We start from the raw sequence: 24967 nt of genomic DNA on the forward strand, positions 1-24967 counted from the left end.
ATGATTTCTTATGTGCACCTTATTAGTGACTGAGTTTATGTTACATGTATTAGATTAAATGGTATTAGTTTATTTTCTTGCCTCTTTGTTGTAATAATGAACTTTACATTTTCCTGCCACTAGAAACATCCAGTTTGAATTTAGGAGCTGTCGACCAGTTAAGCCTTGTGAAATTACTGTATATGTGAAATAATTCATTGCTCTTTCATTTTATTCTTTCAAGTCAAATTTCTTTTGTTGTTTTTTTAAAAGTTCAGTTCTACACAAATGGAGCATAATTACCGAGGGTAAACATTATGGCACAACAGCCTTCTGAGTCCTAATGAGACACTTGTCTTAGCTCTGCTTTGAGACATAACAAGGCTGCTGTGGGCTCAAATAAACCACTTTCCTAACAATGGACTTAGACACCGACTGCTTTTGCTGATTGCATTAGAAAATCACATTTACACATTATTATTGTTGCTTTTTAGTTGTTTAATTTTTTAATTACTTTGTTTGCTTGTTTTTTTTTTACTTTCAATTTTGGCTTTGATTGCGCAACACTGGTCAGCCTGTTGTGAAATTTTCAATGGCATCTACATCTCTGATTTCCTCTGTTTGCTTGATGATGCTTCTTTTTATAACAAATAAGGTCAAACTCTCTTATTGTCCAACATGTGTAATGTCCTTGAACTAAATGCTGTGAATATTCCACCTGTTAGTGATCCTTACAAAAATAAAGAAATAAATGAAACCCAAGTGCCAGTAAGTTTTAAGTCTTAATTCGTCAAGTGAAAAAATTAATTTTGGTGGTGGCTTTGATGTAATATACAAAATTAGCATAAGAACTAGGCCTGGGTGTCATCACTGATTCTGAGTCAATTCAATTGGAATTTGACTCAGAAATATTATAATTATGACCATTTATTTTGGATATACACTGTTGAAAGATCCCTCTAAACCTTGTAAATTAAAAATATTTAATTCCAAATTATTGGACTATTTCTCTTCAATTGGCTCTTGTGAGACATAATCAGATGTGTAAGCATCAGAGCAGATGCCTTTGTGTCAAAGTAACTGAGAACAGAACACAGAAAAATACGCAGGAGAGTTTCCCAGCCTGGCTTTTTATAACCCCATGAAAAATATTCTGCATGGGATATAAAACAAAAGAAGGCCATGAATCAACAGATGAACATTACCTGATTATGTTGAAGTTGAAGCAGAGCAGAGTTACGGGGACGTAGCTAAGGGTTTTGCAATTTGGCGTAAATTGCAAAAGCTGAAATTTCTTTTGTATTAAAAAGTTGATTCTGTTCATCTGGACGTAATGTTTTCAGTGGTCAAATGAGTGAGTGATGTTTACCTGCTCTTTGATAGTTTGCTGTTTTAGCTGTTTGGCAGTTGTTGAAATAGTTTTATGAGCTTTAACCTGAGATTCTGGCGTTTCAGGCAAAATACATCTTTAAGAATTAATTCAGGATTTAATGAATCAATATGACATTATTCAAAGTAAAATCGATTTGAATGGGGAAATAGATTTTTTAAAGCTGCCCTTAATTACAATGCAATAATATATTTAATAAGAATCTAGTTTCAAATGAAAGGTTTTCAGTATTTGTTAAAATCTACAACTTTCTTCTCTTAATATGTTAATAGGAAATGTGAATCCTTAATTTGTTTGTGCGTGTACATATAAGTACATATTTAACCCTTACATATTATTCAAATCGAATTTGACAGCAGTAAAAGTACCATAAATGTCATTGTTCAGACATTTGATGACTTTTCCAAAAACTGAACCAAAATACGCAATAAATATTTTAGATAGCACAGGTGTACATGTGCTACTAAATTTAGCAAACTGACACTGTTCTGTGTTATATTCGACTTTTTTTCCCCCCAAAGTAATACTTCAATTCATTTCTCGAAAACTTATTCTGACTTGACTCTCAACATAGTATTTTAACTTTTTTTTTTGTATTATATTGTAGCCGCAATACTCCTTTGTAGTTACAAACACCAGTGTCATAAAATATTCTCTCCTGGGTCTTTGAAACAGTACTTAAGGATTAATCATACATTGTTAATGTGAGATAAGCTGTTTTTACTTTCGAGATAGGTCTGTTGTTTAAAATTCGGTATAGACACTTAGGATTTCTTCACCTGGATCAAAACTGAACGAACCATACTGTGAAGAAATGACATATGAAAGTATGCAAGGTTAAAAAAAACTTTTGCTTTACTTTTACTTAACAAAACTGAAATATAAACAATTCTGCTAAATGCTTTAATTGCTGATTATCATAACACATACAGGGCTGAATACACTGTGTGTGTATTAGCATGTGTGTATTCATTTATTTGCTGTTTGTGTCTCTTGTTTAGCATGTACAGCTGACTTTCACATCATGTGTGTGCACCACTGGGAGCACAGAGAGTTATTGCTGGGATAAATCTAGCCCTCTAATTGGTCAGAAGCTATAACCCTAGCAGGAGGTCCCTCCTCAGGCTACTGCTAATTGGCCACCTGCCTCGACATGTGGAGCATGGTTAGTCCAAACTAGAAGTCGGTCAATGTCAGAGAGTCAACAAGTGTGCATGCTGGTGTTGTATAAAAACAACAATTTTCCATATCTCCATATCTCGTTTATGCAAGAGTGGATTATGTGTCCTTGTTTCTCATGGAATAGAGCAGTGTTCTTTAACAGATTGCCAAAAATGAAAACCGCTGTTCCTTAATGGTCACTTGAGGCTTATTTCAGTAACTCAGCTGATCCTCTCCACTGTGTTTGTGCTGCTGGTGCCTTTGGAACATTTTTAAATGAATTTAGTTAATGATTTAATGAGGTTTAGGTTTGTGCTTCGGTGTCATTGAGCCAAATCCAAATTTCTTTTGTTTTTGTTTTTTACTTTTTTACTTAGCACTAATTAGCAGAAATATATCTTTACATGTTGCTCCAATATACTTGTCAGTGTTGGGGAGTAACAGAGTACATGTACCGCCGTTACGTATTTAAAATACAAAATATAAATAACTGTATTCTATTACAGTTACCGCTTTAAAAGGTGGTATTCAGAATACAGTTACTTTGTTGAAATAAATGGATTACACAGCGGTCTTTTCCTGTTTCATATGTTAGGCTATGGCCTCTCTATTTTTGGTAATTCCATGCTGGTGGAAACCCAAACATAACACGTTTTAAGAGGCTCTAATCTCCGGCCCATGTCACCTATACTTGCAGCTGCATAATGAAAATAAAAAATATTTTTAAAAATTATTCACAAATATGATTTAATATGAAGGCAATAGGCAGAGTGTTACAGGCATAGCCCTAAAGAATGTAGCCTCATGAGCAGTGTAGTCCATACTGCAGAGAGAATGGACTGCTATACCCGTTATGTGTCTGTGAGCGAGGAGGGAGAAAAAGGAAAATTACGAGTTGTCACCGAGCAGAAACGGGAGCTGGAAGCATGTAAATATAATAATAACCACTGCAGCCAAAAAGAGTGCCTGACGAGCCCAGTTGTAATTAAGCTATTAAGACTCGACTGTACACTGTGTTCCTGTTTTCCTCTGAAACAATAAGTTCCGTTGCAGCAGCCTTTCAACGCCTCTCTCTGACTCTCGCTAGCAAAGTTGACCCAGACAAATAAGTAAAGCTAGTTTTCAGCTACGAGCCCGACACGAACCCGACGTATTAGCCAGAGGTCCCTTTACTACGGTTCGGAGCCGCAGACCTGTTTTATATACGCGTCGAATACCGGCTCTTTCGACTCCGAACCGGCTCTTCAGGTTGTTTTGTTGCTTTAATTAATTTATTATTAACAATAATATAAAATTATGCACAAAAGCAATTACTAATGTAAAAAATTGGTTTTATTTATATATGTTTATATATAAATATATGTGGTGGCCCCTAGAGACAAAGCACGTACAAACTCCAAAACACATTTCTAGCGTTAACTGAACTTCCAAAACAGAGCTACCTAGATCACTTAAATTACACAATTGAAAGCATATGTGTATTGTTCGTGTATTTATACACAAGGACTCATACATATATAAAATAAAATAAAAAAAATCTTCATTTGCCTGTTACTACCACATACCAAATCCTGTCATTGGTACTTGCTGGCTTGTGTAGCCACTAGGTAACACAAGTTGCTAGCTAGCACTTCTGTTGTGTTTTGTATGTGCTTTGGAGTTTGTGCGTGCTTCTGAGTTTTTACGTGTCTTGGAGTCTGTACGTGCTTTGTCTCTAGGGTCCACCGTAAATATACTTTTATTTATTCACTCCACATTAAATGTAATAAATAAATCATATAATACAAAAACCAACTATTCACATTTCAACTTTTAACTATTTAAATTTAAAGTGAAACAACACAAAACACTGCAAACCACAACACAATTAAATAAAAAATATGAAAACAAAAAGAAGATGCACATTCTCTGTCATATGGACCTTCATGAATAAACTTTCTGAATCCTTTATCATCTGCAACTGAAAATAGTTGTGGATGATTACTATACCTTTCTAATGTGACGTTGTTGTCCCTGGCTCTCTCTCCTCCCTCCCGCTCTGTTCCTGTGCTACTGCAAGTGTAACTACCGCCCCTCCCCCCTCTGCCCAATGCAAAGCACACGGCTGGCGTGCGGAGTGAAGTGGAAAAAAGTGCGAGAGAGAGGGTGATAGAAAGAAAAAAAAAACCCACGGCTCCCAATAAGAAGCCGGCTCGCATCGTTCACTTCAAAGATCCGGCTCTAAGAGCCGTTTCATTCGTGACCGACACATCACTAACTGTTACTCATTTTATATTAAGATTTAAACATCTAGTTGCTATTGGTATGGCGAGTAACTTCAAGTAATAGTAATAAATCACACAGCAATAGTGCATTCATGTAGTTGTAAAAAGCGTGATAATATATTAAGTAATCCAAAGTATTCAGAGTACGTTACTCTCATTGAGTAACGTAACGGAATACGTTACAAAATACATTTTGGGGCATGTAATCTGCAATCTGTATTAGAGCAGGGTAATATGACCAAAAAATTTTATCATGATATTTGCAATAACGATATAACTGACGATATAATTGACACGAGACAAAATACTTTACAACTCCACAACTTTATTAGTGCAAAAAACCATCAATGTATTTTCACTTAAACAAGCAGCTGTTTTTTATGTGCATTAAAACTATATAAAAATTTAACAGTGCAAATTTCTCGCTGACAGTTTAACCAAAAGGCATTTCCAGTGGAAATTGGCCGACATATCCTCAGCACAACCATGTATAACATCCACAAATCTTAAAAAGAGGTTGTACACACACAATACGGTAACATTATGTTGAAGCACAGCACGTATCACTCCGCGAGGCTCCTGCCTACGATAGCCGTAACGCTCCAACACTCCATCAAGCGGTGCGGCTTCGTAGCTTAGCAAAGTCGTACTAAAACATTTGACAGATTTTCGAGCGCCGTGTACATAAAATCGTTTCGAGGTCAGTAAACAAAACCAGAATTCATACATAAGGCACACGGGATTATAAGGGGCACTGTCGACTTTCAGAAAAAACAAAGGATTGATTTTAAGTGTGCCGTATTTTCCAAACAACACACGACGGCCCGCTAGCATGCTCTACCAAAAATAGTGCTTTGTTGTGTATCTGATGGACAAAAGCTAAACCAGTTCCACACCACTGAAGCTGCAGCATTTTTACAAACCAGTTCTGGTTCATCGTTTCATTCAACGATCCGCTTTCGCTCTTCTCATTCTCTGTCGCCGCCATGCTTTTTCCTCCATGTGCGTATGAAAACAAAGGCACTGCGCATGCGCGTTTTACCCATATTCTAACACAATATTTCATTTTCTTATCGTTGCCCAACATTATAGCAATATTACCGTGAACGGTATGATATGGCCCACCCCTAATCTGTAGTGGAAAGTATTTTAAAAGTAACCTTCCCAACACTGCTTATTGTAGCTGGTAACTTAGCACTCCATGATCTTGTCGAAATGCAATCAAATCTAGTTTAAAATTTTAAAAATACAAACACGTTGGCATCAACCACCTTGTATAAAAAAAAAAATGTGAGCACATTTTGGCTGTGATTGAAGATGTTACTTCAGTGTAATACAGTTTGTTTTGTTTCTGGGAGAAGCCTTTTATGTGCATGGAATATTTTTGAATATTATTTTAGAGATTAATTATTATTTGTAATGAATAATTGCTTACTGCTTAATTGTAGTAACTTATTTATTGATTTGTTTATTCAGTTATGAATTATCTGAAACAAACTAGTATGGCTTGGTGTCATAAACTCTACTGACAAAAGCAAATGAGCCACCCTTTTATGATATATGCGACACAACACTGAAATGAAGTTTGATGCTTTTAAGAGAAGGTATTTAATCAGATTCATATCGTAGGGTGAGAAAGTTGTATATACTCCCTGATCCAATTACTTATTTACTGCAGTCTAATCAGTTAACAAAATGCCATTCTCACCATCCCACAGAGAAGCTAATAAAACCTAATCAATCATTTTCCATGACTTCATTAAGCATTAATGAATGTTTAAACTGGTGCATCTCAAGGTTCAAGTCTGTTTTTCTGCATCTGTATGGATGAGAGTACATTAATCAATGTACTCTCCGTTAGCATTGTCATAACTTCTAAGGCTATTCATGATACCATGAAGTTAAGTGTGTGTGAGAGCCTGTTTTGGTTTTTCAGTGATCATTTATATGAGCGGTGTGGGGGAGTTTTATAGGTCTTTGATGAAGTGAGGCAAATAAAGCAGATCAATGGACTGACTTCATGTTAAGTAATATAGGAGAAAATGACCTGATTAGACATCATGCTGTGTTATAGCTTAGGAAGTGGGTATCTTACTAAAAATATTAATGTACATTAGTATTAAATTATAAAATGCACATATAACAATAATAATCATATTTAAACATTAAAATTTTCTAATTAAAAACGTAAACATAATTGTTTTTTGGGTTTTTTTATAATTGCCAATACTATTTATTTAGGACACCTTGGATGAGAAATGTGGTTTTGTGGTAGTGTTCACACAAGTTTTAATGTAAAAAGTTGTACGAACAGGTCACAACCACATACAAATTGGCTACACGGTGCCCAATTACTAAGACCACGTGAAGTAACCCCTGAAAATCTAATAGGTACTGTAAATGCAGCATTATGTACAATCCCTACTGTGACCTGGAACATACCAGATGATCTACACCAGGGGTGGGGAACTCCAGGCCTCAAGGGCCGGTGTCCTGCACGTTTTTGATGTGTCCTTGACCCAACACAGCTGATTTAAATGGCTAAATGACCTCCTCAACATGTCTTGAAGTTCTCCAGAGGCCTGATAATGAACTGATCATTTAATTCAGGTATGTGGACCCAGGGTGAGATCTAAAACCTGCAGAACACCAGCATTTAGGCCTAGATTGAGCAGTCACTCAAGACCAGACTGACCAACCTGTTCACCACCTGGATTTACTATGGAAAAGCATAGGGCACAATGCCTAACACATGGATCCTGGAATGCCTAGAACTGTACAAGATCAACAAGACCCTACAAGTCTTCATCAGGAATTTGAATGTGGAAAACAACAGATTTAAGATTCAAGCGAATAGCACAATTGCCATCAAGTGTGGGATTTACCAAGGACATGCTTAGTCCTCTTTGCTGTTCTGCATAGACCTGAACACCCTCAGTCATATCATTAACAAAACTGGCTACATATCCCAAGTATGGAAAGGACTGATATAGAAATGGAAGATCTGGATGGATGACTTCAAGAAGAATGCCAGGAGTAAAAGAAATATCAGTTCACTAATCCACACCACTAATAACTACAGCAAGGGCTGTAGTTATTTTGTTTGAAAGTTGTGTTTTGATCGTGTCCTGTGAATTTTTGAAACGTGGCCATCAATTTCTGGAGCAAAGACTACTCAAATTGTTGGAACTTTAGGTACAACCCTGTCTGGATTACGACTTTGATGCAGGATATTGGACTGGACTAATGGAGTTAACCAGGTAATTGCAGGCTAGCCAACACGTTACCAGGCTAACAGCTGACTGAACCTGCTACCAGGGTAACCAGATAAAATGGGGCCGAAGAGGACACCGACAGCTGAGGAAGTCGAGGATATTAAAAAGTCTCTTGACTTCATAATGGAGGAAATTTCCACTATCGGGTTGCAGCAGAAAAATATCATTGAAATTGTGGAGGAGGTAAAGCTCCTCCGCATCCAAAATGCCGAAAAAGATAAAAAGATTGCATACCTGGAAAGTAAGGTCCCTGACCTGGAACAATACTCCAGGATAAACAACGTCATCATCACTGGGCTCCATATTAAACCCCGGTCATACGCTCAGGCGGTGACCGCTGACAGCTGCGGTCCAAAAGGATTGACCTGGACTGTAACTCTGTCGAAGCATGCCACCCTCTTCCCAGGAGGAACGACAACATACCGGCTATTATATTAAGGTTTGTAAATCGAAAGCACAAGATTACGCTGCTGAAACAAGGAAGAAAATTAAAAGAATCTAATGTCTTTATCAATGAACATCTAACCAAACACAACGCTGAAATAGCCAAAAAAGCGCGACACCTTAAGAAGCTGGGAAAAATCCAAAGCACTTGGACAACGAACTGTAAAATATTCATTAAACTAAACGGATCAGCACAGGAAGCCAAAGTTCTGATCATTAAAAACATGGCAGATCTCGAAAAATATCAGTGAGCAACACGATCAGGACGGCAAACAAGGTAACAGACAACCACACACTCACTTATGACACACACTGGAAGCAGTGTTGCCAGCTCCTCAGTAAGGAAAATCGCTATTGGCTGTCCTAAAAGTCGCTAGAAGTCGCTAAATGACGTCATCGCCTAATTTGCACAATTGGTCATGCTAATATAATTGTAACCTACGCTGTCGGAGAGAGAAATAACATCGTGGAAGAGACATAAAGTGAGCAAAAAACGTCCTAAATGCATTTAGAATTTATTTAGAACTACAAATTAAATTTCTTTTAGCAGTTATTGTTTTTTAATGTCACAATTCCAACCATGCACCTTTTTTCGGGCTTCGACTGGCAAAAGTGACCCGAAATAGGCACTCTGGTGGAGTTACTTTGTGTGTGAGAGTGTGTGTTTATAAGTAGTTTTAAACCTTGTGATCCACAAAACAGCATATCAGTAAAAGAAGAACTGACTGCGTTACAGTCAGTGCGGAGCAGCGGCTTCGCTCATGCGCGATTCATTTGCAGTTTGGACGCACAGGTGTGAACATCTCCTGCAGCTGGGGGAGGACTATCCTTCGCCCGTGAGCGCTTTAGCACGGGTGAGGTGCCCACGGCAGCACCGCTGCTTGTTGAGAGTAAGAGCAACACGCCCTTTCACGTCAAAAAGTCGTCATAAATAAGTCTCCAATAACACCAGAAAAAGTCGCCAGATTTGTCGCTAGTCGCTTTTTAGAAAAAAAAGTCGCTAAAGGGGTCTGAAAACTCGCTAAATATAGCGACAAAGTCGCTAAGTTGGCAACACTGACTGGAAGGAAGAACTCAGATATATCTGGAAGAAACAGCTGCATCAGTCAGACAGTTGCAGAATAGGATCAATTGGAACTGAAAACATTTAACTATATGGATCACAATACACAGGACTTGGAATATGAAATAGATCCAGACAACAACTTCTTTTCATCTAACAATACCAATTGCTGCTACTATACAAATAAAGACTACAATCAGAGGATTAAAACTGAGAATAAATGATCAATTATCCACTTTAACTGTAGACACTCTGGTGACAGTGGCAGAGAAAAGGACATTAAAGAAACTGATGGACATTATGGACAATGCCAGGCATCCTCTGCACACGGCCATTAACAACCAGAAGAGTCTGTTCAGTGACAGGTTGCTTCTCCCAAAGACAAGAACTAACAGACTTAAAAACTCCTTTGTCCCACACGCCATCAGACTGTTTAACTCCTCTCTGGAGGGGAGAGGGAGGGGAAACAGGAGGACAAAGGAGGGAACAACTAAGCTGTAGTGCCTCTTCACCTCACTGTGCAATACCTTTTGTGCAATACTTTTGTAAATAGTCAACGGTGCAATAGACTCAATACTTGAAATGTGCAATTCACTTGTATTTTTATTTTTATTCCTATTTATTCTATTTATCCCCTTCGTATATTTTATTTATATTGTCTCTGTATTTATATATATGTGTGTGTGTATAACTCTGTAACTTCTGTCGGTGCTGTGCTTTTTTGGAAATCGAATTTCCCAGAGGAACCCACCCGAGGGATTAATAAAGTTCTATCTTATCTTATCTTATCTTAGAAGTCTCTATGCTAATTTTAGTCATATCAAAGAATATCTTAACCAGTTTTCACATCCATTTAGTGTCATTGCCTTATCAGAAACTTGGATCAATATGGAAAAAGGAACAGACTTTGAACTGGAGGGTTATGAATTCACATGTATAACTAGTCGAAACAAAGGAGGAGGAGTGGCCTTGTACGTGGACAAATCCTTGAAATTTAATGTGGTGGAAAAGATGACGATGGTGATTGATAATGTACTAGAATGTAATACAGTTGAAATTTGTAAAGAAAAAAGTAAAAATGTGCTCATTAGCTGTATATACAGAGCTCCAGGTAGTAGTATTGAGACATTTAAAGACTGGATAGAAGAAACATTTATTGAAATAGCTCACAAAAAAGTTTTCATTTGTGGAGACTTCAATATTGATTTGCTAAACCCAAATAAACATATAACCACTGAGGAATTTATAAACATAATGCACTATATTAACCTATTCCCTAAAATTACTAGACCTACCAGGATTACATCACATTGTGCAACTCTCATAGACAACCTTTTTACAAATGACATTGAAAATAAGACTGTAAGTGGACTCCCGATTAACGACACAAGTGACCATCTTCCAATTTTTACAATCTATGATAGGAATTACAAGATCAATAAAATGGACAGTAAAAAAGAGTAAGACGAGTAAGAACAGAAGAAAGAATGAATGCATTTAAAAAAGATTTATTGAAAGAGAACTGGGGTGAAGTATATCAGGAACAGGACGTTAATAGTGCGTATAATGAATTCCTTAGAATATTTACATTACTGTACAATACCAACTGTCCAATAAAGCAATATAGTAGAAACATAAATATATGGACTGTCCATGGATAACAAAAGGTCTGCAAAATGCTCTATACAGAGAGTTCTTAAGAACGAGAACTAAAGATGCTGAAATCAGATACAAAAGATGTAAAAATAGGTTAACTAATATACTTAGATTTAGTAAAAAGGAATACTATATGAAGCAATTAGATATAAATAGAAATAATAATAAAAGATTATGGAAAATCCTGAACAGTGTTATAAAACGTGGGACTGGACAAAAGAACTATCCCAAGTATTTCATTTGTAATGACCATGAAGAATACAATATGGATGTTGTGGCAAATAGTCTCAATGAATTCTTTGTAACTGCTGGACCAAATTTAGCAAGAACAATCACTCATCCTGGGAAAGCACAGGAAAAACCGGAGACACTGATTGACAGAAATCCATATTCTATGTTTCTCACAGCCGTTGATGAAAATGAAGTTTTTGAAATTGTCAAAATATGTAAAAATCAGAAATCTTTGGATTGTAATGATGATGATGAAATTAAGTGAATGTCTCTATTTAAAAAAAAAAAGTGATGTGATATTATAGTAAATAGTATATCAGAAATCTGTTCACTATTTTTATTACAAATTATATCAGTAAGGAAGCTGACTAAAATATTAACTGATAATTTATGGCAAAGGGGTGGGATTAAATAAGTGTTTACTTCTTCCTACTCCCTTTCAACATGTAAATTAATCAGAACGTTTTTTTGTATGTATTTTGTAGTATTTGTAGTATTTCTTTTCTCTCTTATTTTCTTTTCTAAATGTAACTGTATATTGTTCACATGTTGAAATAAATTACCAATCAAATCAATCAATCAATCAAAGGGCATTGCAATGTTATCAGTCAGAACTGAGGGGACTGTACTACCATAAGGAAACATTGCAGACACGGAACATAATTACAAGTACAAAGCAAATGGGAGTCATGAAGAAGCTGCTAGCAAAGCTGCAGAAACCAAATATGAATAGAGGGTAGGGCTGCCACGATTAGTCGACTAGTCACAATTACGTCGACTATCAAAATCGTTGACGGCTAATTTAACAGTTGATGCGTCGTTTGAAGTTTTGTAAGATCCCAAAAGACGCAGGAATAAGTAGTAGGATTTAACAGTGTAATAACGGACTCAAACAGAAGATGACAGCACTGCATGTACAAGAATGCCAGCTGCCGTTAAACCCCGAAGAAGAAGAAGCTGTGTCCCAGAATTCATAGCGCGGCCCACTGCGGCCCTGCTCAGTTTCCAACAATGGCGGCAGCTATTTAGTTTTAATATTACTCTTATTATTCTTTCTGGGTCACAAAATAAATGTTTAACATATTTTCAGGCGAGAATGTAGCTGTGTAAACCTCAAATATCTGCTCAGTTTATCAGGACAGCTTGGGTTCAAAGCACACTAGAGCCGGTGAGAACATCGGACTCCCGGCAAATCGTTTTCAAACCCACCGCCGTCTTTCACTACTCAGGTTAAACATGATATATAAGTCACTTAGATAACTTAAAAATTTTATTGTTTGTCTTTTTTCAGTATTTTATTTGTTCCTGAGTAAATCGGTTTGGCTGAAATTAAAGTTAGCCCTAAGCAAGCCCTTAACATATGATCAATTATGGCTGGGGTCTATCACACGAGGCAAGACCCCAGGTCTAGGCTCTGTAAAGATGACCCTGAGGCAAGATGCTAGCAATCAGGGCATACATGGAATGCCATAACCAAGTGGCTGCCATAAGTGTTTGGCAGCTGAGCTGAGCCAAAAATAAACTGGAAATCCCAAGATCAGAATGGGATTCACCCCCTAGGTTTTTTAACAATGACCAATCGAAGATCAGGTGGGACATCTAGATACGCTGCTAATGGATATGCTGGTGATGGCTAAACAAGTGGACATAGTAGTGGTGATCAAGTAGAGAGAAGGCCATAGTGAGAGATGTAGCAACATCGGGAAGAAGGAATGCAAGAAGCTGGAGCAATACCAAGGGTTGAGGAAGGAGCTCGAAAAGATATGGAGGTGGAAGGCAACAGTGTTCCTCGTACTAATCTGAGCACTCAGGGCAGTTACCCCCAAACCGAGTGAGTAGCTCCAGCAGATGTTAGGAACAACATCTAAGATATCCCTGCCACAAACCTGACACAGTTTCACCATGAACTCCTTGTGTGTCACAGGCTGCACATGTCACGATACAAGATGAATGAATTTGTTGTTGCAATGTCCAGGACATGCAGCAACATGGTGCTTTACCAATGAGCAGTTTTTCTGTGAGTAGAACAGTACTCAATGAGCTGGCCTGACAGATCAACCCCACCCATATTTTTATTGTATGCCACGATTGGTGGGGGACAGGGGATCTCTCTCATAGCCCATCCCATCCTTCACCTTTCTCTTCCTTCATTGTCTCATTTTGGTCGAGCAGGTAAGGGGGGTCGACCACCCGGTCGTGTACATCAGCCAGAAGCTGACCGATCAAGAAACACAGTACAGCACCCAGGCCTCAGTTGGGTGGTGGGGGTGTTTGGCAGGGTTGTTGACTCTGGCTCTGCTGCAGTGGAGGGGTAGTACAGTGGGCTCAAGGGGCAGTGCCAGGAAGAGTGATGGAGCAGGTGAAGGTGATGTGCTGATAAGGTCTCCTTCCTTTTAGTGACGCTGAGGACCGGAGATGAGAGAGAGGAATGGTGAGTGGGGAAGCAGCTGGAAAGTTGACTGACTTGCCAAGACATCGCTGCCAAACCAAGAAACAATGTTATTATATAAATAAAAACCCTGAAAACTGTCACCTGAATGTTCCTTGGGGTCCCAAACATTTCACAAGGACATATACTGCTCAAAACTGGCTCCAGTATTCCTCACAAGTAACACCTTTAAGAATAAGTATCTGATTAGGCAACATGTCTCTGATATTTTTAGGACCGAGTACAATAATCGCAGTTTTGTCTGAATTTAGAAAATTAGACGTCAATAAAGATTTTCTGTCTTTAAGAATGCCTGTAGTTTAAATAATTGATTTTGTTACCGTCATGAAAAAAAAGACCCAATGGATATTAACTACATAGCAATGAAAATGTATGCAATGTTTTCTAATAGTGTCTAGGAAAAGCATGTACTGGTCCCAGCACAAAACTCTATAGCTCTTTGTCTTGATGCATGTTCAATCATCCTGGTAAGTAAATCTCCAAAAGTTGATTCTGTTCATCTAGCTGTAGCGTTTCAATGGGAGAAACGTTTCATAACTCATCCAAGTGACTTCTCCAGCCTCAGCTGACTGCAGGTTTCTCCATCCTTATAAACAGTACATTTGCATAATGACTGAAATTAGCACCACTGGGCTGGGAGGTCAGTTCCTTGATCATTAATATGCAAATTCTCATGATCATTGATCTGTTGATCAATTGATCAGTGCTTGTGTATTACAATAGATTCCACAGCAGAAATGTATTCAAGATTTTTCGTAATAATTCTGTCCAGCTTTAAAGAGTAAGTAAGTAAAATAAAAAATCCTAATTTATAATAATACAATATTTTGGGAAGAATAGATTTTAAGAACAGATTATTGTAGGGTCTCGATCGTATAATATAAAGGACCTGCTGGTGGGAATTGGTGCGATTTAAATAAAATTGAATTGAACTGAATTATTATTAGATCATCATTTATTATTTTTGACTGTTACAACACAAAAGCAGCATTTATGAATATAACAACCTACATCTTCGAAAAAGAACTGAATTGAACTCAGCGCATCAGAGCTACTGTGGTGAAGACATGGACAGCTTCAAAGTAACATGGCTGCGGTGCCAGCCTGACCGAAAGATGAATTCCAAAAAGAACCCCCAGCCCTTCACAGCATCAAAACCCCCCACATCAGTATCAAAATGTCAAGTGGATTGTCATTATGCTGCTCTATTTCTAATTTATTTCCAAGTCATTAACTTAAATGCCAGGCTGTAACATGTATGTGCATATATGGGTGTAAGTTACATGGACGCCATACTTTCCAAAACTGACTATCTCCTACCATCCTCCCATCATCTTTATCATCAAATGTCGTAAGAAAAATAAGAAAAACAGTGATTAGTCCAATAACAGTTTCATTCGGTGTGTTCCCATATACACTACTGTCAAGGTTTTGCATACACAATAGAAATACAATCTGTGGTACACTATGTAAGCATCTTAATATGTTTATAAAACATATTTATTTTAAACTATAGTTGTTTAAATAAATCAGTAAATTAATAGATAAATAATATGTGTGGGAACATCCTGGGACATCAAACGCAGCGTTTCTGCCTCCTCAAATTTGACAATTTGTGTTGTGTGCCTATGACCACTGAACTGAAAGTAAATATCACTTCAAAATAACATTTCAAAATAGTCGCCAAGGCGTGAGAGCTGCTTCCAGCCAGATTTTGATCAAATCTAGACTTTGATGATGCTTTCAATCTATTATACAGTGGCAACATTGTGATTTTCTTTGATTTGATTCATTGATATTTAATTCCGTTTCAATTCAGTTCAGTGTTATTTGTTGATATGTATTGCTGCATCAGTGAAAAATGTATAAAATACCTTACTAGATTACAAAAGTTTTGAATTAAGGTGCTGCATGAATTAATAAAGTTTTATGTAAAACCCAAGTTAGACCATTAAAGCCAAGTTGTGCAGGTGTGAAGGACAACTGAGATTAAAAGCCTCCCTTTTGGTCACACTTCTCTCTGGTTTACTAAAATTGAATATCCTTCATTTCTGTCCTCTTACCATCCATTTCTGTCTTTATTGTTTTAATGAACATCTCTTTATTCTTTTCTCTTTCAACATCCAGCCAAGGTGGATTAAGCCAACAAGCCCAGGATGGTTTAATTTTCTCCTTCTATTCTTTTTCTTCTTCTTTAAATCTTTTCCTTTTTCTTTTTGTCTGTATGCAGGAAGCTCCACCCTTAAACCTCAGGCTGGTATAGAGGAATTACCCGTCTTTCACTCCCCAAATTTATCATCCCAGGACAACGTGGGATTACACTGGTCATTCATACTGACATAAAGGCTATTGCATATATCAAATCCAAAACATATAATGTTTCTGGAAATATAAGGCATAATTTTAACTGCCTCAATAAGACTAATCTAATTTCTCTTTATGCCATTCCACTCTCACTAGTCCTCTGTTCAGGTTCAGCCAAGTGAATCAAAAGTTAACTCGCTAGATTTTTGCTGCTTTGCATTAAAAAGAATCAGACAACTTGCGAGTTGATCCAAGTGAAAACAAAAGCCTTCTTTTTTACACAATCCAAGTGGAGAAGGAATGAAACATCTTGACACTCTTTATGCTGGTCCATGGTATTTTCTGTCTTTGAACTTATGTTTGAAGATACAATGCTAAATGTCCGGATGTGATCAAATCTCAAAAATTTTAAAGAAACCTTCCAGAAAAATCATGATCCATGTCTGAATTGGCTCAAACAGTTAACTCAAAGGTAAGGTAAATCTTACCAGTGGTAAAAATCCATCCATTACTTCTCAAGTAATCCTGCTGAAAAACAAATGAGGCACACAGGCAATTCAAACTAATCACACAAGATCCTTGGCATTATAGGTTTAAAAAGCACAACAAAGGAGTATTTTACTGCACTAATTTGCTGTTTGAACCATGAATGGATCTTCAAACCCCAATGAAGACAGATGTGTGGGAATGTGTTTGTGGTTTCACACAGACACACGTGTTCAAAGAGCAAAGCACAGCACAAGGCTATGGAAACTGTAAAGGGAAAGAGAGATCACAAGTATTGATTTTTTTTTACTTTTAGTATAGGTGAGAAGGTAGGCAGGGATTTACAAGGTGGGGAGAGACAGCAAGTGAGAAAATGTTGTTAGAAAACAATGAACACACAGAGATCCAGCAGTAGGGCTTGCTGTGGGGTACAACAGTGACAGCTGAATTATGGATTCCTGAATTGTAGAGGACAGAGTGGAAGAGCGAGAGTCAGCTGGGCTTAGCTTTACCACTGCATTGTCAAACTGACATAGTACACACACTCTAGAATCACAGTACTGTGTGTGTGTGTGTGTGTGTGTGTGTGTGTGTGTGTGTGTGTGTGTGTGGACACAGGACCTGAGCAAAACCAAGAGCTGTAGCATGTTTTGCAATTGTAGTGAAATTGTGATGATAATTCATAAAGATTGTTTGATGTTTCTTAATGAATTGCAGAGACGTTCTTGCTCTCTGTCATGCTGAAAATACAATAACCTGTAAGTAAAATGCATTAATAATAGGCTTGTCATAAAAGCTGGGCTTGAAATACCCAAAATGTGTTTCACACCACCAATATTATTAAAGCAGCCTAATCTTCATAGCTGGGAGCAAATTATCCAAAGTTCCAATTCATATTAAAGCACATATTGCCAGAAGTATTAGCTTGTCTACCTTCACACATATATGTCCTTAAACGATACCCCATTCCTAACCCACAGGGTTTATGGTAAATGGTAAATGGCCTGTATTTATATAGCGCTTTTACTTGTCCCTAAGGACCCCAAAGCGCTTTACATATCCAGTCATCCACCCATTCACGCACACATTCACACACTGGTGATGGCAAGCTACATTGTAGCCACAGCCACCCTGGGGCGCACTGACAGAGGCGAGGCTGCCGGACACTGGCGCCACCGGGCCCTCTGACCACCACCAGTAGGCAACGGGTGAAGTTTAATATGATGTCAGCACACCCTTAGCAACTATAACGGCTTCTGGGAAGGTTTTCCACAAGCTTTAGGAGTGTGATTATGGCAAATTATGAACATTCTTCCAAAAGTGCATTTATGTGATCACACACTGATGTTGGATGAGAAGGCCTGACTGTCTCTGCTTTAATTCACCTCAAAGGTGTTTTGTTGGGTAGACGTTGGGACGACATTAGTGACGGCTGAAGAAGTCACTTGGATGAGTGATGAAAACGCTACATCCAGATGAACAGAATCAACCTTATGGGATTTTCTTACCTGGATGACTGAGCATGCATCAAGACTCTTGAGATTGAGAAATGAAACCACCCCATGAAGCTGTACAAGCTGTAATTATAGAAAAAGAGCTTTCCAACATGTTCTACCTAAAAGTTTAAAAATCACCCAAAATTACATTTCTTTGTCTTTGGCCTTGGATTTGGTCACTAATCAAGTCAAGTGGAGTTTTATTGTCAACCCAGCAATATAGACTTGAGTATACAGTGGGATGAAAAATCGTCCACCTGGATCAAAGGTGCAAACTGTAAAAATGAAATGACAAAATAAAAATGAGAAAAATTCAAATATGTATATAAACTTAGACATCTACATATTTTATTTCAGTAATGCTTGGGTAGATCGTAGGATGAAAAAGCTAAATGTGTTTCTTTGAAGGACAGTCTATAGATTTTTTTCTATCCAAACAAAACCATAAACAAACATATTTCCTAAATCACATCAACTATTTCCTCATCACGATGGACCACAAGCAAGAAAAGTCTCATAACAAGTGTTTAAAACTGTCCTAACAAGGACAAGGTTAGAAGTTGGTGGCTGGGGAAATTGCCTTTGAAGGCATTTAAAGGTAATATTATTGTAAAAATGTGTTATGGTGCAGACCATGTGTGTTTAAATTTGCTTCAACCAGTTTATTTCCATCTATAGGCTAGTGTTGGATTTTCATCTACTGTTAAATCTGACAGAATTGTATGTGTGTGTGTGTGTTTGTGTGTGTGTGCATGTGTGTGTGCGCGCGTGTGCATACACCTGCTTATGTGGCAGTGTGTGTGTACTCCAGCAGCAGGATACCAGTCTAAGTAGCCTGGGGATAAAGTGTGCAAGAGGAGATAAGGATAGCACACAACCGTGATAACAGATATTATGCCTTTACCTTTAAACACACCACTGAACACCATGGAATCTGGCAAAGTACACAATAAAACACAAAATTACGTACACTACTCAAAAAAAAAAATTAAAGAAGCACATCAGATCCCAATGGGGAAAAAAAACAATAAAAATCACGCCACATGCCTGGTGATATGGACAGGGTGATGTGCTAGGAACAAAAAGATGCCAAACTGTTTGATGGAAATGAAAATGATCAGCCTACAGAGTTTTGAATTTAAAGACTAGTCCATTTGCAGAAATTTCATTAGTGCTCAGTAGCTTGTATGGCCCCCAGTTACTTTTATGCCTGACAACACCAGAGCATCTTCCTATTGAGATGACAGATAGTGTTTTTGGGATCTCCTCCCATATCTGGACCAGGGCACCACTGAGGTCCTGAACAGTCTGAAGCGTAATCTGGGGCATCGGATAGACTGAAAAAATTGACTAAAACGTGACGTCCCAGAGGTGCTCTACTGAATTTACATCACGGGGGCCATTGAATGGTCTCAATTCCTCAATCCTTCTGTAAATTCTTGGATACTTTCATCCCATGAGACCAGAAATTTCTGTGGCTCAGAGGAGCCCAGGACCCACTGCACCAGTGTAGAGTCTGTTTACACAGCCCACCAAACACCTAATGGCAGTCAGGGTGCCGTTGCCTAGCCTGTAGAGATCTGTGCATCCCTTCTTGGATATACCTCCCCAGACCATCAGTGTAGCAACACCAAACACGTCATAAATGATTTTACAGGCTCAGCATTAACCTGCACCAGTGGTAGACCTGCCAACTCTGGTATTCTTTGGCAAATGCCAATTTGGTTCCACAGTGCAGGCAATCAGCACAGGACCTAGTAGAGGATGATCCTCATGAAGTGTGTTTCAGTAGGCCTGAACTGACTGGGTGCAATACTCTGATTACACACTGCTCATTTAAAGTATTTACTCATCTGTCTTCCGTCTTCCCCATTTTTAATCCATAAGATTTAATATGATGTTATTGCTATAACAGCTTCAGTTCCTCTGTGGCGGCTTCCCACAAGGTTAAGGAGTATATTTATTTTTGACCATTCTTCTAGTACAAAGCATTTAAGAAAGTACATGTGTGAAGTCAAACATTGATGTTGGACAAAAACGCCTGGCTTGCAGACTCTAATTCATCCCGTGGGTGGAGGTCAGAACTGTGCAGACCAGTCAAGTTCTTCCACACAAAGCTCACTCATCCATGTCTTTATGGACCTGGAGTGCACTAGTGCGCAGTCAAGTTGTAAAAGGAGGGAGTCATCCCCAAACTCTCCCTTTCAAATCCCCACAAAGTTGAGAGCATGAAATTGTCCAATATGTCACAGTATGCTAAAGCATTAAGCACGAAGCTCTCTGTGCATTGTTCTTGAGCTAATCTGAAGGCAAGACTTTGGAGGTCTGTAGCAACTGACACTTCAGAGAGTTGTTGTATAGTTTATATTTTCTTATAATATCAGTAACATTTGATTGTGGAATATTAAGTAGCCAGGAAATTTTACCACTAAGCTTGTTGTTTCCTATGCTAGAATTCACTGAATTTGGATTTTGTTCACTAAACAAGCCGAAGGACCGTGAAATATGATTGTTTTGTTGAAAGCTGAACTCAAGCTGCATCACTTGACTTTACATTCAAACCTTGTTTTTATAGTGTGTTCTTCAACAGAAGCTCAGTAAGTGAGAACAGTTAGACTAATAATGGCTGCTGGACCGAAACCACACAGACAGGACAGCAGATCTGAAAAGTTCAGACTGACTGACTGTACTGTAGTATTTTTGTAAAACTCTTTAAATAACGCTACAATTCACAATTCTATCATTCAGTTAAACTTTGATTTCTTCATTTGAATTCTGCCACATTTTGTCAACATTTTTATTAACTGGAGATTAGCCCAGGGATCAATAAAGTATTCTGATTCTGATTCTGATTCTGATTTGTATCAGGTCTTCCTCTTAAGCATTGCCATATGGCCTGTCAAACAGAGAAACAGGGACTCTGATTTCAATAAAATGGTTTAGTCTCCCCGGCTTCCCACAGAGCTTTATCCGTCTGCTTTATGACTGAACAGTAAAAGGACAGTGTTCAAAGATATTATGAAAAATCTTTTAAAAATTCAAATTCTGGCCAAGAGCATTTTTTAACAAAAATATTAAAAAAGGATGAATAACTAGATCTTATAGTTGTTAATATACAGTCACCAGATACAGATAATTTTGTGTTGTTCAGGTGTGCCTTAATTCTTCGTGGTATAGATTTAATAAGGTGTGTTTGGTCTATACAGACAAAATAACATCTTACATGTGCTACAGATTTGTTGGCTGCACATATGATGTGAATCTGTCATTCCACCACAGTTGCATTATTGGTTGAAATTAGGTGACTGTCGAGACCAGTGAGTATACTGACCTCGTTTTCATGATCAAGAATCGGTTTGAAATTATTTCAGCTCTCTGACACAGCACATTATCCTGCTAAAAGCAGCCATCAGAAGATGGGAACACCGTGGTCATAAAGAGCTGGACATAATCAGCAACACAACTCGGGCAGGGCTGCAGTGTTCATATAATGTTCAGTTCATATTAAAGGACCCAAAGTGTGCCAGGACATCGTTGCATCACTGGCAGCAGCATGAGCTATTGATACATACAGAATTTCATATTTTTAGGCCAAATTCTGTAATCAGTTAAAAATTATAGATGGAATGAATGTCATTGAACTCTTACTACAAATATAAAGATACGAAGTTGTGGTATCGCAAGAAATAAGTGGTTATATAAATATGAGTATACATAATAGTTATTATTCATAGATACCTACATCCTAAGTTCCTGTTAATCTTCTGAAAGAAACAGAATGAATGTATTGTTACAATGGTAATGCCAGGAGAGGCAGTATTAGTTCTGTGTTACATTAATGTGTAAGGAAGTGGAAGAAGAGTGTGTCCTGTAGGAGGCAGTAGAAAATGGATGCTCATGTTCTGTACATGCCCTGAAAGTAAGGTTCAGTAAACCAGTGCAACGATACCCCGGTGTAAGGCTCAGTTATTGTATTTTTATTTTTTGAAGATGCAACAGAAGTAAAATTAAATTTTCATCAAGGGAGAAATTCTGTAAATATTGATGTTGATTCAGATTGTGCAAGTAGACTGCAACTAAAGTTAGTTAATAATTTATTAGAAACCAAATAACCAATAACCCAAATGTTCCTGAGCCACAGTTAAACCAAAGCAAAAAGGGGACAAACCGACACTATCATGAACCTCCTCACCTCACACAATTTTAAGTACCAGGGCCGACAGCTGCAGATAAATGTATTAAACTTTGTGTTCAGTGAAGATTAAAATCACCAGATTTCTCTGTTGTTTGCTTGACTGTGTGAAATAGACAGAGACATCTCCCCATCGGCTCATTGCTTTGTATGTGACAGCATCTTTTGTAAAGCTTGGCGTCAGACGCTACTGACAATATAAAAGGGTCAGCCAGAGACTAGAGACACTTAGAAAGATTAGGGTCAGAATAATTTCCACAGGCAAGGAGAAAATTGAATGTAAAGACAATAACTACAGTAAAGAAAAGATTAAAGAGCAATGAATAAGACACACACAGAAACACATGAGCTAATCAGTATGTTGCCTTTTGATGGAGAACAGAGTGTGAGAGTTATTTATTTGCAGAGTTGGTAATATAATTACTGCATTTATTATTGAACACATTATTTTCTCAGCTATTAAAAATATCTGCCTTCATTATTCTTTTTAAGTTAGTCAATATACCTTCAAAAGCCAAATAGAAATGTCCAAGTTTATATAAAAAGAGGCCAATATCAAACTTCCTTTTGTACAGCTGAGATGCTATATCATCACAGCCTAATAAATCCATTAGTGACATGTGCATGCAGGTTTGCCAATTTTCATTTAACTATTAATGATGTTAATTACGTTTAGATATCTCCTTGCTCAAATTATTACAAATTAAGGGCTTCATATAACATGTCTCTGATTTCAGGGATTGATAAAGCGTAGCGTGGAATGATGAAGAGTTGAAGGACTATAATGGACATGAGAGAACAATTTATTGTATGGCCAGAAATTAGAAATGTGTTAGGAATTAGCAGTGTTGGGGAGTAACGGAATACATGGACCGGTGTTATGTATTTAAAATACAAAATATGAGTAACTGTATTCTGTTACAATTACCGTTTAAAAAGGTGGTATTCAGAATACAGTTACTTTGTTGAAATAAATGGATTACACAGCAGTCTTTTCCTGTTTCATATGTTAGGCTGTCCCCTCTCTGTTTTAGGTAATTCCACGCTGGTGGAAACCCAAACAAAACACACATTAAGAGGCTCTAATGCCTGTGTCTCAATCTCGCGGCCCGCAGAATGATGTGAATAAATATTTTTTAAAATTATTATTCAAAAAATTACTTAATATGAAGGCAATAGGCAGAGTGTTACAGGTATATCCCTAAAGAATGTAGCCTCATGGCAGTGTAGCCCAGTCCAGCCCGACTCAAAAAGTGCAGCCTTACCTAATGTTACTGTTACTCATTTTATATTAAGATTTAAAAATCTAGTCGGTATTGTTATGGCGAGTAACCTTCAGTAATAGTAATAAATCACACAGCAATAGTGCATTCATGTGGTTGTAAAAAGCAAGATAATATATTAAGTAATCCAAAGTATTCAGAATCAGTTACTCTCATTGAGTAACATAATGGAATACGTTACAAAATACATTTTGGGGCATGTATTCTGTAATCTGTAGTGGAGTATATTTTAAAAGTAACCTTCCCAACACTGGGAATTAATTAGTAGGAAGTGACATCAAAGAAATGAAATTTCTTCTCTATCCTAATAAATAATTGTTCATAACACAAGCACTTTCTATGCAAATCCCAGTGGGATCTTGGCTGGCATTCCTGGGATTTGTGGGAACCAAATGCCCAGTTTGCTCTGATTACCATGGGGACCCCTGTTGACTTCACCCTCCACATCTTCTTGAGCTCCTGTCTCAGCCCTTGCTATTCCTCAGGCTTCTCATGTTCCTTCTTCCTGATGTCGCTATCACTTGGTAAATGGACTGTTTCTTATATAGCACTTTGCTATATAACATGCCAAATTCACCCATTCACACCCATTTACACAAAATCTTTCTTCTATGCTTTGAGTGACTCCTTAGTCCCATAGCAAGGTTTGGTGACGATCTGGCTGAGGGAGTTTAGAGCTATGCAGAACAGCAGCGATAAATCCTGCACTTGATGGTGACTTGTGCTGTTGGATTGAAATTCTGTGGAGAACAGTTGGTTGTATTTTCCTGCCTTCTATCTCTCTGGTGTACCTCTTCAAGTGGCTGGCCAAGGTTGTAAGTCTGGGCTTGGCAGTTTCCAAGGCCTGTTGGCTAACCTCCCTCCGTGCTTGATCTTGGCCTCTCCTTCTCCATGGAGGGTACTGCTCCTCGCTATGTGTATCACATGATCACTTAAGGCTTGTTTGTTTCCTCAGCAGTGTTTGTTTGACATGTCAGCTTTCTCACAATATAACCTGACTAACTTGTGTGTAAATTCTTGTTCCACTAAATATATTGTCCACATCCACAAACATATTTATGCATTGTTGTACTTGTCTTCAAAAAAGTGAATTGTTATGCAGTGGGAAAGTTATTCCTCAAGTCACCTTTTGAAGCCAGACATGAGAAGAAACATGTAATATTCCTGAAAGAAATACAGCAAATGATTGGTGTGTGTGTGTGTGTGTGTGTGTGTGTGTGTGTGTGTGTGCGTATGTGTGCTATTTGTAATGTAATTAATACAAGTAGACTTTTGATGATGTGTCATGATGTGT

At 37.8% G+C, this 24967-nt stretch overlaps 1 long non-coding RNA gene and 1 pseudogene across 1 annotated transcript in view; one reads left to right on the top strand and one right to left on the bottom strand.

The window, feature by feature from the left end:
* Positions 1–24967, bottom strand: part of LOC147326998 (uncharacterized) — a 291452-nt gene that overhangs the window by 58578 nt on the left and 207907 nt on the right. The gene's annotated exons all lie outside the window — the stretch shown is intronic.
* Positions 8127–8764, top strand: LOC147326999 (uncharacterized; annotated as a pseudogene).

Source organism: Aulonocara sp. 'chitande type north' Nkhata Bay, linkage group LG6, assembly GCF_057382095.1.
Source record: "Aulonocara sp. 'chitande type north' Nkhata Bay isolate Kocher_YH1m ecotype deep benthic linkage group LG6, A_spYH_male_GT1.1, whole genome shotgun sequence".
In the NCBI taxonomy this organism is placed as follows: domain Eukaryota; kingdom Metazoa; phylum Chordata; class Actinopteri; order Cichliformes; family Cichlidae; genus Aulonocara; species Aulonocara sp. 'chitande type north' Nkhata Bay.